The sequence below is a fragment of the Palaemon carinicauda genome, chromosome 4 (genome assembly GCF_036898095.1).
Source record: "Palaemon carinicauda isolate YSFRI2023 chromosome 4, ASM3689809v2, whole genome shotgun sequence".
Lineage (NCBI taxonomy): Eukaryota > Metazoa > Arthropoda > Malacostraca > Decapoda > Palaemonidae > Palaemon > Palaemon carinicauda.
In genome coordinates, this window is record NC_090728.1 from 51,263,921 (window position 1) to 51,276,115 (window position 12,195).

Sequence of the window (12,195 nt, forward strand, 5' to 3'; positions counted from 1 at the left end):
TTATTATTATTATTATTATTATTATTATTATTATTATTATCTAAGCTACTACCCTAGTTAAAAAAACAAGATGCTATGAGCCCAAGGACCCCAACAGGAAAAAATATTATTATTAGCTAAGCTACTACCCAAGTTAAAAAAGCAAGACGCTATGAGCCCAGGGACTCTTAACAGGGAAAAATAGCCAAGTGAGGAAAGAAAACACAGAAATAAGTAAACTTCAAAAGACGTAATGAACAATTAAAGTAAAACATTTTAAGAACAGTAACAACTTTTTTATGTACAGGAACGCTGTATTAGTCAGAGGTAAGCTAAAGTCGCCTATATTTACAAGAATAGGCAATATAACCTGTCTAAAGGTTTCCAACAATGACCAGTTTTTAAATCGTACCAGTCGGAGATCTCTTGTGCATCTAGACATTCAACTGTAACTCCCTGCAAGGAGTGGCTTTCGTCAGAAATGTTACAATACACAACAGTGTTAGGTAAATCATATTCACATTTATTTTATTTTCAAATTTTTTTTATTGTCTCTCGTTCATTTGTCCTTATTCATTCTTCTGTTGTCTTACAGGTAACCACTTCGATATAAATGTATCTCTCTCCTAACCCACTGCAATGATAATTCATCATGAATTTTATTACTATTATTATTACTGCTATTATATATGCTTATTATCTTCGTTATTGTTTTTACTATTGTTATTATCATTAATATTTCTATCATCAATATAATTTCTATTGTTATATTCAATTGAGATTATCATTTATCATCATCATCCTCATCATCATCACTGTCATAATTATCATTATCATTATTATTATTATTATTATTATTATTATTATTATTATTATTATTATTCACTACTTCATTCATTTTTATTCAGTATATTAATTGCATTCATTAATTAAGGTACTTTCAACTCTTCCACTTTCAAGCACCCTTACCATTTTACCACCATAACCCTAAAAACTACTCATACGTCCTTGCATTTGCTGTACTAACGATCGTTTCTTATTGAAGTAAGATTTTAAAGTTTTACTAAAACCTGCTTTGTAATCACACTCTCCACTCTATGTCTACCCCTTTCATCTTACACCCTTGTTTATTACCTTATTTAATCTAAGTTCAATACGGGCTCTTGTACCTAAATTAAGATTAGGTTCAATACAGACTCTCATTTCTAGCTTAAAATTAAGTTTAATACGGGCTCACATACCTAACTTGAAATTAAGTTCAATACGGGCTCTCACACCATACTCAATTCTAAGTAATTATAATAATAATAATAATAATAATAATAATAATAATAATAATAATAATAATAATAATAATAATAATAATAATAATAATAATAATAATAATCTTTATTTCAGCAGAAGCCATATACAGAGTTACAATAAGGGTACAGTGATCTTACACTTTTTGACATCGGTAAAAAAAAGATGAGATATGCAATAATATCAGTGATATATTATAAGCATCAATTAGCAGGTTGACCACAGAGTTCTAAGGTCTGGGTAACAAAGTCACTATAGAATTAACGCTTAACAATGATGATAACTTACATATCAGCAAACAAAAAGAGAGGGAGAAAGAAAAAAAAGAAAAAAAAATGGAGATGACAATGATAAATATGTTGGAACAGAAATTTCTTGAATAATGAAAGAACACTGGGGAGGGGAAAAAATCTAGTCACTGAGCAGGTGGTGTGAAGGAAATACAGGACATCCAGACAACAAAGATGTAACATAATAAAACACGTTATCATAACATTACTGGGTATCATACCAAAGTTATTTAGTGATGAAGATTTGGCATAGCCACACTATCAAATATCAGTGAATACAATTCATTGTACTGACGCTTCCGTATTCCAGGTATCCCACATTTTGGATTTTATTCTCGCTGCACTTGCAAGCACATTTTGAATTAGGGGATTTTCACTAGATCGTAGGCGGGAGGTGAGACTTACTATAGAGCGACGAATGATGGTTTTTAGGTTATCCAGTCTATTTTCAACAAACATCGCTGAAGCTGAATGGTGCCTCGGGGTATTGGTGAGGCGCCTTAGGATATCATTGTGAATGACTGTGATACGTCTCATCGATTCTCGCGTATAGTTTGCCCATAGCGAGCAGCCGTATACGTTATAGCAGTAGGTTTGAAATAGGAGTTTTTTTTATATCTTGGCGGCAGAAGGCAAATCTTCTCGTTACCATGTTCCCTAGACAACACAATTTACGTAGCCTGTTTTCAATGTCAGATGTGTCCTTTAAATCTTTCGTAATGATGTGACCTAGGTAAGGAAAATCATTGACAAATGCTAGCTGATGGTTTTGAAGGTAAATATGTGGATCTTCTACGAAACGGAGCGATCCAGGAAGGACAGACATGCACTGTGTCTTCGATTCATTATAGATTATGTCATGTTCATTAGCGTATGCGTTGCAGGTGTCGATAAGACGTTGTAGGCCTCGGGCAGAGGGGGAGATGAGGACCATATCGTCAGCGTAGCAAAGGTTATTTATGGTAAAGCCATTAACCGTGCAACCAATGGGAAGTGAATTCAGTCTGATATTTAAGTCGTCTGTGTAAACATTAAATAAGTATGGTGAGAGGATGCCTCCTTGCCTGAGACCGTTAGATGAGCCGAATTGCTGGGATAGGACATTGCCCCATTTGACACAGAACTGTTGTGTTGTGAACCAACAGTATAATATACCGATGAGATATAGAGGAGTTCCCCTTTTGCGTAGTTTCAAAAGAGTTTCAGATAGTTTACTCTGTCAAATGCCTTCCGCACGTCTACAAAACATAAGTAGACAGGGGAGGCCGAGGATATATAGAAATTCAATAACTCCTTTAAAATATATATACAGGTGTCAGTCGAGTGGTTAGTCTTAAAACCAAATTGATTGTCTGTGGTGTGGAGAAATGGTGCAAGGCGACGGAACAGAAGAGATTCAAATATTTTCGATGAAATTGTTGTAATGGCGATGGGGCGGTAGTTTCCTGGGACACTGGCATCCTTCAGTTTGTTTTTTCAAATAATATCTTCTTTAGTCAATTTCTTTTAATGAGGCCCATTTGCACCGACTCGCAGCTGTGCCATTTTAGCTCGGAAAAGTTTCCTGGTCTCTGATTGGTTAGAATTATCTTGTCCAACCAATCAGCGATCAGGAAACTTTTCCGAACTAAAAGGGCACCGCTGCGAGTCGGTGCAAATCTGCCACGCTAAAAAAAAAATTGACTATAGTTCCCCCAAAACCCACGGGGGGCCAATTGCCATAACCTTCCCTCTCATCGCCAAAATCGAATATTTTCGAAGGGTATATATCCGTCCCTGTCGCAATTTTACGCAAAAACTGCATTACTGATTTTAACCAAACTAGGAAGTCACGTTAGGTATGACCCAAGGATGAATCTGCAACATTTTAGATAAAGCACTGTATATCGAAGTACAAGTACGCAGTAGTACTTTAAAGTGATTGGCAAATGTTTTGTTAGTTTATTGTTTGTTTGCGACCAACATTACGCAAAAACTATAGAACCAATTTTAACGAAATTGACGGACAGGAGGGGTATGACCCAATGACAAATCCAGTAAATAAAAAAATAGAAAATAAAATAAAACACCCAAGTACAAGCACGCGGTAGAGTTGAGAGCAAAATAAGATTGCTCTTTTTTTTTTTTTTTTAACAACATTAAGCAAAACACTGAACAAATTTCAACAAAACTTGGCAAACATGTGGGATATGAACAAAGGAAAAATCCATTAGATTTTGAAGAAAATACATTAAAGTAAAATTACGCAGTGAAGATAAAAGCAAAATAAGACTGTTTGGCATAGCAAAGGCATGATGCTCTCTACTCAGAGCTCAGAGTCTACTGAACGCCCCCCCCCCCCCTTCAAGCTGGCTCTCTAACCGAAAGCACAATCCGAGAAGCGAACGAAACATTAACAAGTCTCATTAGCCTTCATAAAATAACTATAACAAAACATGCCTCGGTAGTTCGAGTCGAATGACGAGGGTAAGAGCGGTGTTAAATACGTCATCGTGTCTCAAATGACTCTTGTGTCTCCAGGGATGGGGGGGAGGGAGAGGGAAGGAGGGCCTTCGAGAATGGTTCTGAGACCGTGAAATGGAAAGAAGGGATGGAGGGAAAAAAAGGAGGGAAGAACTGGGAAGAGAGGAAGAGGTGAACGTAAAAAAGATCTCCCATATATAATAAAGAGTAAGTGTCTATATATATATATATATATATATATATATATATATATATATATATATATATATATACAGCATAATTATATATAAATACTATATATATATATATATATATATATATATATATGTATATACACCTACATACATACATATATATATATATATATATATACATATGAATACACACATATTTATATATATATATATATATATATATATATATATATATATATATATATATCCTGTTAAGCTCAGTAGGGAGAGGGAATAATCATACCCTGGTAAGAGGGGGTAAACTGAAATGTACACTCGGGAACCCCACACTCCCACAAATTGCCGAACCAGCGGGTTGTAGCTAAGAAAAGGGGAGGGGTGAGAAGGGTTGAATCTGTGCGTTCGCCCATGTGCTTGTGTTTGCATATCTATCTAAATTTTTAGCTGTCATTTTTGACTGGTCACTTACACTAAAAATAATATAAACAGCAATATAAACGACTTACAAAGAATTTAAAGGCAAAGCAGATTATCTAGGAACCGGTTTGTTAAGATATCGTAGAACTGAGAGATCAAAGAATAAAATCTAAATCAATTAAATAAATTAAATAAATAAAATGCTTCATACATGAGAGAGGAAGCGATGAAGCGATCTTATTATTATTATTATTATTATTATTATTATTATTATTATTATTACAAGCTAGGCTATAACCCTAGTTGGAAAAGTAAAATGCTATAAGCTAAGGGCTCCAACAGGGAAAAATAGCCCAGTGAGGAAAGGAAATAAGGAAATAAATAAACTCTAAGATAAGAATAAACAAGCAAAATAAAATACTTCAAGGGCAGTAATATCATTAAATTAGATCCTTTACATATAAACTATAAAAAGTTAAAAAAAGGAGAGGAAGAGAAGTAAGACAGAACAGTATACCCGAGTGTACCCCCAAGCAAGAGAACTCTAATTCAAGACAGTGGAAGGCCATGATACAGAGCCTATGGCACTACCCAAGACTGGAGAACAATGGTTTGATTTTGGAGTGTCCTCCTTGAAGAGCTGCTTACCATAGCTAGAGAGTCTCTTCTACCCTTACCAAGAGGAAAGAAGCCACTGAACAATTACAGTGCAGTAGTTAACCTCTTGAGCAAAGAAATTTTCTTTGGTAATCTCGGTGTTGTCAGGTGTATGAGGACAGGAGAATGCGGTAAGAATAGGCCAGATTATTCGATGTATGTGTAGGCAAAGACAAAATAAGCCGTGACCAGAGATATGAATCCAGTGTATTAGTGTCTGGCCAGTCAGAGGACTCAATAGCTCTCTAGTTGTGGTATCACAACGAGTGGCTGGTGCCTTGGCCAACATACTACCTACAAGAAGCCGCAAATAGGAAAAAAAAACTATCAAAACAGAGAGAAGACGAGAGGTCAGACTGATATTAACGTGTGTAAGTTCGGCTGTGGTTAAGAGATACGACCGCATTATGAAAACAACACCAGAATTTAATGGCTGTGAAGAGGAGGAGGATGGGGAGGAGAGGGAGGAGGAGAGGGAGGAGGAGGGAGGAGGAGGATGAGGAGGAGGAGGATGAGGAGGAGAGGGAGGAGGAGGAGGAGGAGGAGGAGGAGGTAACAGGAGAATCTTAATAACTTCATACCGAAGCGATGCCAATTACCCAAGGGATGCTCTAAGGGGAGAATGTCTTATGCGATCTTCTTATTTAAACCGAAACGAGGCAAACATTGTTTTCCTTTTTTTTATTATAAGATTAATTTACTTATTTTCTATTGCATATGAAATGGATACATTACTAAATGGATTATTTATATGATAATAGTATTAGAAACTATTGTTAAGAGTTCTCTTGCTTGAGGGTACACTCGGGCACACTATTCTATCTTATTTCTCATCCTCTTGTTTGGTTAAAGTTTTTTATAGTTTATATAAGAGATACTTCTTTTAATGTTGTTGCTCTTCTTGCAATATTTTATTTTTCTTTGTTTCCTTTCCTCACTGAGCTATTTTCCCTGTTGGAGCCCCTGGGCTTATAGCATCCTTCTTTTCCAACTAGGATTGTAGCTTAGCAAGTAATAATAATGATAATGATAATATTGTTATCATCTTCTTCTTCTTTGTCTACATCTTTTCCCACTTCTATGTGGGGTCGATGTTTCTGGTCAGCTTTCTCCATCTACCTCTGTCCCACACTTCATCACCGGTTAATCCCTTTGATCGAAGGTTATCCTTGATACAATCCATCCACCTTCGCTTTGGTCTCCCCCTCCTTTTCGTTCCCTGTACTTCCATTTGCATCACTCTCCTCCCAACATACTGTTCTCATGACATGACCATACCACCTCAGTCTACTTTCTTGGATCTTATTATTATTATGAATGCTAATGGTAATAATGATATGTTAGATATCTCAAACAATTTGATTTTCCCGTACTGGTCAGCTAAATTTTGACAGACAGACAGACAGACAACAATGAATGAACTAACAAAATAAATTCTGTAAAGTAATTTCCTGAAAATATCGAAAACTAGAATTATAGACCCCCAAAGCCTTTACTCCTAAGGTAATATATTTTTCAACTTGAAATCTTGATTTCTATTTCCTTTCTTACCTTATCTCATCAGATAGATGTCACGTGATTAAATTGAACCATTTGTTTGAATACTGCCTCTCGAATTTACAATCTTCTTTCTGGATGTATTTAGAAATAGTATATAATATTATTTTCTGCGTCACCTTTTAGGGTAAATAAATTCGCCTGTCAATTCGTTCAAGTCTTTCTTACATTTTCCGTATTCAAAATCGTATATTTGTTTAGTTTGATTTTATTGTATAAACATATCGTCTATTTTGTTGATTAGTTTATCTTTATTGTGTAATTATTATCCTTCAGTATCAGAAATTTATTTCACGAATTGGTAACTATTCACCGCCCAAAAGAGTATTGTTCGAATTTCAAAATAGAAATACCTATGAAATAGAATTAAAGAAGAATAGATGAACATGGATAGAGAGAGAGAGAGAGAGAGAGAGAGAGAGAGAGAGAGAGAGAGAGAGAGAGATTAATTGAATACATTAGAAATGAAACTGAGAAATGTTTCCTCTACATCTACTCTGACAATTCTTTGGTGATCTCATTTACTTTAACATACTATATATGTATATATATATATATATATATATATATATATATATATATATATATATATATATATATATAGTATTTGTATATGAATGGATATATCTATATATCAAATCATATCATATATAGTCATACATTTATCTATATATTTTATATGCATCAGCATATATATATACTTATATATATATATATATATATATATATATATATATATATATATATATATATATGTATATATATATGTGTGTGTGTGTGTGTGTGTGTGTATATGTATATATATACAAAAATTATTGTTATGACGGAAAGTAAAACACAAAGGAATAATGTTACGATTGTAAAATAGAACAAATATTGCAAATAGAAAAAATAGGAAATCATCTCACTATAAAATACAAACTATTCAAATTAATTATGTATTATACTCAATTGCATTTTGTTATACCAAAAAAGAAAAACAATGTACTGACAATAACTTTCCTACAAGTAAAAGCAGAACAAAACTTCAAGAAAATCCGACATGCATGAAGGTTTTAAAATGAGTTAGATGGTTATGCAAAAGATAATAGAAATGTAAATACTCAAATGCAAATTTACATTCCTTAGGATAAACCTTCAATGCATCTTCCGATCTTCTTCATCGACATTCAAATATTCAGATGAAATTCCTCCTTCGTCCCCATCCGCCTGGCATCGAAGGCAGCTCAAGTAATCCCTTTCAATCTAATTTAAGATGATTATCATTAAACTCAGCCGTAAGCTCTCATTATGAGCTCCTAAACTGCCATTACTACCTCCTCACAGGCCATTAGTTACATGGGGCCCTCTCTCTCTCTCTCTCTCTCTCTCTCTCTCTCTCTCTCCTACCACACAGGGCCCATCACCTCCCCGCTACCAAACCGAAAGGACACGAAGATACAAACAGTTACAACCATAACAAATTATAGGTGATGAGAGAAGACAGGGCGGCGGGGGTCTAATGAAAGAGAGAGAGAGAGAGAGAGAGAGAGAGAGAGAGAGAGAGAGAGAGAGAGAGAGAGAGAGAGAGAGAATGCACTACTGTGAAATTAAAATATTAGTGGTTTAGGGGGTGGGAGGGGCGGGAAAGGGAAGATGTGTCGGATTCTAGTAAGGGGATACTCGTCTATTTCTTTGCTACCATGGTGTCGTGTCGCACATTCTTCTACGCAGTCGAGTCAGGACCTCCTACTCCTACTCCTCCTCTTATTTGCTTTCCTCCTCCTGTTCCTCCTCCTGCTCCTTCCCTCCTCCTTCTCCTCCTCCTCTTTGCTTCCCTCCTCCCATTCCTCCTCCTCTTTGCTTCTCTCCTCCTGCTCCTTCTCTCCTCCTGATCCTTCCCTCCTCCTCCTCCTCCTCTTTGCTTCCCTCCTCCTCCTCCTCCTCTTTGCTTCCCTCCTCCTGCTCCTTCTCTCCTCCTGATCCTTCCCTCCTCCTCCTCCTCCTCTTTGCTTCCCTCCTCCTGCTCCACCTCCTCTTTGCTTCCCTCCTCTTCCTCCTACCTTCCTCCTTCTCCTCCTCTTTGCTTCCCTCCTCCTGCTCCTCCTCCTTTTTGCTTCACTCCTCTTTGCTTCGCTCCTCCTGCTCCTTTCCTCCTCTTGCCCCTCCTCCTGTTTCTCCTCCTCTTTGCTTCCCTCCTCCTGCTTCTCCTCCTCTTTGCTTTCCTCCTCCTCTTTGCTTTCCTATTCCTATTCCTACTCCCCCTCCTCCTCTTATTTGCTTTCCTCCTCCTGCTCCTTCCCTCCTCCTCTTCCTCCTCTTCCTCCTCCTCCCCTTCCCCTCCTCCTCCTCTTTGCTTTCCTCTTCCTACTCCTACTCCTCCTCTTTACTTTCCCCCTCGTGCTCCTTCACTCCACTTGCTCCCCCTCCTCATTGCTTCCCTCTTCCTTATCGTACTCATCATTTTTGCTTCCCTCTTCCTGTTTCTCCTTCTTTTTGCTTTCCTTTTCCTACTCCTCTTCCTCTTTGCTTTCCTCTTCCTACTACTCCTCCTCCTCTTATTTGCTTCACTCCTTCCCTCCTCCTCCTCCTCCTCTTCCTCTTTGCTTTCCTCGTCCTACTCCTACTCCTCCTCCTCTTCCTCTTTGCTTTCCTCTTCCTACTCCTACTCCTCCTCTTTGCTTTCCTCCTCCTGTTCCTTCCCTCTCCTGCTCCTTCCTTCCTCCCGCTTCTCCTCCTCTTTGCTTTCCTCTTCCTGCTCCTACTCTTCATCCTTGCTTTCCTACTCCTGTTCTTTCACTCTTCCTGTTTCTTTTCCTTTTTGCTTTCCTCATGGTACTCCTTTCCTCTTCCTGTTTCACCTCCTCCTCCTTGCTTTCCTCTTCCTACCCCTACTCCTCTTTGTTTTTCTCCTCCTGCTCCTTCCTTCCTCCTGCTCCTTCCTTTCTCCTGATTCTCCTCCTCTTTACTTTCCTCTTCCTACCCCTACTCCTCTTTGTTTTTCTCCTCCTGCTCCTTCCTTCCTCCTGCTCCTTCCTTTCTCCTGATTATCCTCCTCTTTACTTTCCTCTTCCTACTCCTACTCCTCCTCTTTGCTTTCCTCTTCCTACTCCTACTCCTCCTCATTGCTTTCCTCTTCCTACTCCTACTCTTCCTCTTTGCTTTCCTATTCCTGCTCCTTCCTTCCTCCAGTTTCTCCTCCTCTTTGCTCTCCTCTTCCTTCTCCTACTCCTCCTCTTTGCTTTTCTCTTCCTACTCTTACTCCTTTTTGCTTTCCTACTCTTGCTCCTTCCTTCCTCCTGTTTCTCCTCCTCTTTACTTTCCTCTTCCTACTCCTGCTTCTCCTCTTTGCTTTCCTCTTCTTACTCCTCCTACTCTTCTTTCCTTTCCTACTCCTGCTCCTTCCTCCCACCTGTTTCTCCTACTCTTTATTTTCCTCTCCTTACTCCCACTCCTCTTTGCTTTCCTCTTCCTACTCTTAGTCCTCCTCTTTGCTTTCCTACTCTTGCTCCTTCCTTCCTCCTGTTTCTCCTCCTCTTTGCTTTCCTCTTCCTACTCCTGCTTCTCCTCTTTGCTTTCCTCTTCTTACTCCTCCTACTCTTCTTTCCTTTCTTACTCCTGCTCCTTCCTCCCACCTGTTTCTCCTCCTCTTTACTTTCCTCTCCTTACTCCCACTCCTCCTCATTGCTTTCCTCTTCCTACTCTTAGTCCTCCTCTTTGCTTTCCTACTCTTGCTCCTTCCTTCCTCCTGTTTCTCCTCCTCTTTGCTTTCCTCTTCCTACTCCTACTCCACTTTGTTTTCCTCCTCCTGCTCCTTACTTTCTCCGGCTCCTTCCTTCCTCCTACTTCTCCTTCTCTTTACTTTCCTCTCCTCACTTCTACTCCTCCTCTTTGCTTACCTCTTCCTACGCCTACTCCTCCTCTTTGCTTTCCTCTTCCTACTCCTACTCCTCCTCTTTGCTTTCCTCTTCCTACTCCTACTCCTCCTCTTTGCTTTCCTCTTCCTACTCCTACTCCTCCTCTTTGCTTTCCTCTTCCTACTCCTACTCCTCCTCTTTGCTTTCCTCCTACTACTCCTTCCCTCCTCTTATCGATCGTGCCTCACACCAGCCACCTCATCCTATAACGCCGCCACATGTGTCGGCCACACTTTCTCGTCGGTCTTTTAAAGATATGATACATATTACATGATAACAACCCGGGACTGGTAATTAAAATAGAACATTAATGGCCACGATACCCCTTCAGTGGCTATTACTTACTGAAATTCCTCGCAAATGAAGCTGTTATACGATAGGCTATTGTTTGGAGACTTCATGTTACGAGAATTATTTCTCTGCCAAACACCCTCGCCTACAATATTTCTAAGAGTCTAGTGACGTTTATAACTTACCAGCTAATTAAGGCTATCATCTTGTTCTAATGGTGAACATGCATCATCCGACTAATCACTTGCTTAATGAGATGCATTAAATTTGCATAGAGTACGGTTCGCGGTTTTCCCGCAACTATATCGCATAACTAACGTGACGGGGCTACGCCTCTTCTGTCCGGAGAGCTTTTTTCCAAAAGCGAAATCCTAAGAACGGGGAAAGATAATTTCGTTTTTGGGCTTCTCTTGAATTAAAGAATAAGTAAAGATGGTGGTATAGGATTGGGGTACCACTCAGAAGGATACAAAATAGTGTGACGAGGCAGGGAGAAGGTTGTGACTCAAAGGCAGGAAGCAATCAACTGAGTACTGTATTAAAGAACACTCTCCTTTATATACAAAACCTCAAGGCAACAGGAAAATACATGTTCGAGGAAATGACAATGTTACAGAGGAAAACAGCAGACATGAATTTTCATGTTCGGTTTAGTGCAAGGGAAGAGCGAAGATACAAGCATAATATATACAAAAGGAATTATGTACAATTGTGTGACACATGGTTGGTACAATAGTCTTAGAAGTTGGAAGGTTGTAAGAACAGGTGATTAGGAAAATTTTTGGAAGTATCATAATCTGGTCTATTGGAAATGTCTCTGCCTGGCTATCGCCGGACTGGGGTTCGAGTCCCGCTCACTCTCGATAGTATCTTGTAATGTCCGCAACTTCACTATCCATTTGAGCTAAGGATGTTGGGCTTTGAGGAACGTTTAGCTCTACCTGCTAAGTTATCAGCAGCCATTGCTTGGGCACCCCTGGTCCTAGCTTAGGTGTAGAGGGGTCTTGGGCGCTGATCATATGGATATATTGCTATTATTATTATTATATTATATTATATTATTATTATTATTATTACTTGCTAAGCTATAACCCTAGAAGAAAAAGCAGGATACTATAAGGCCAGGGGTTCCAACAGGGAAAATAGCCC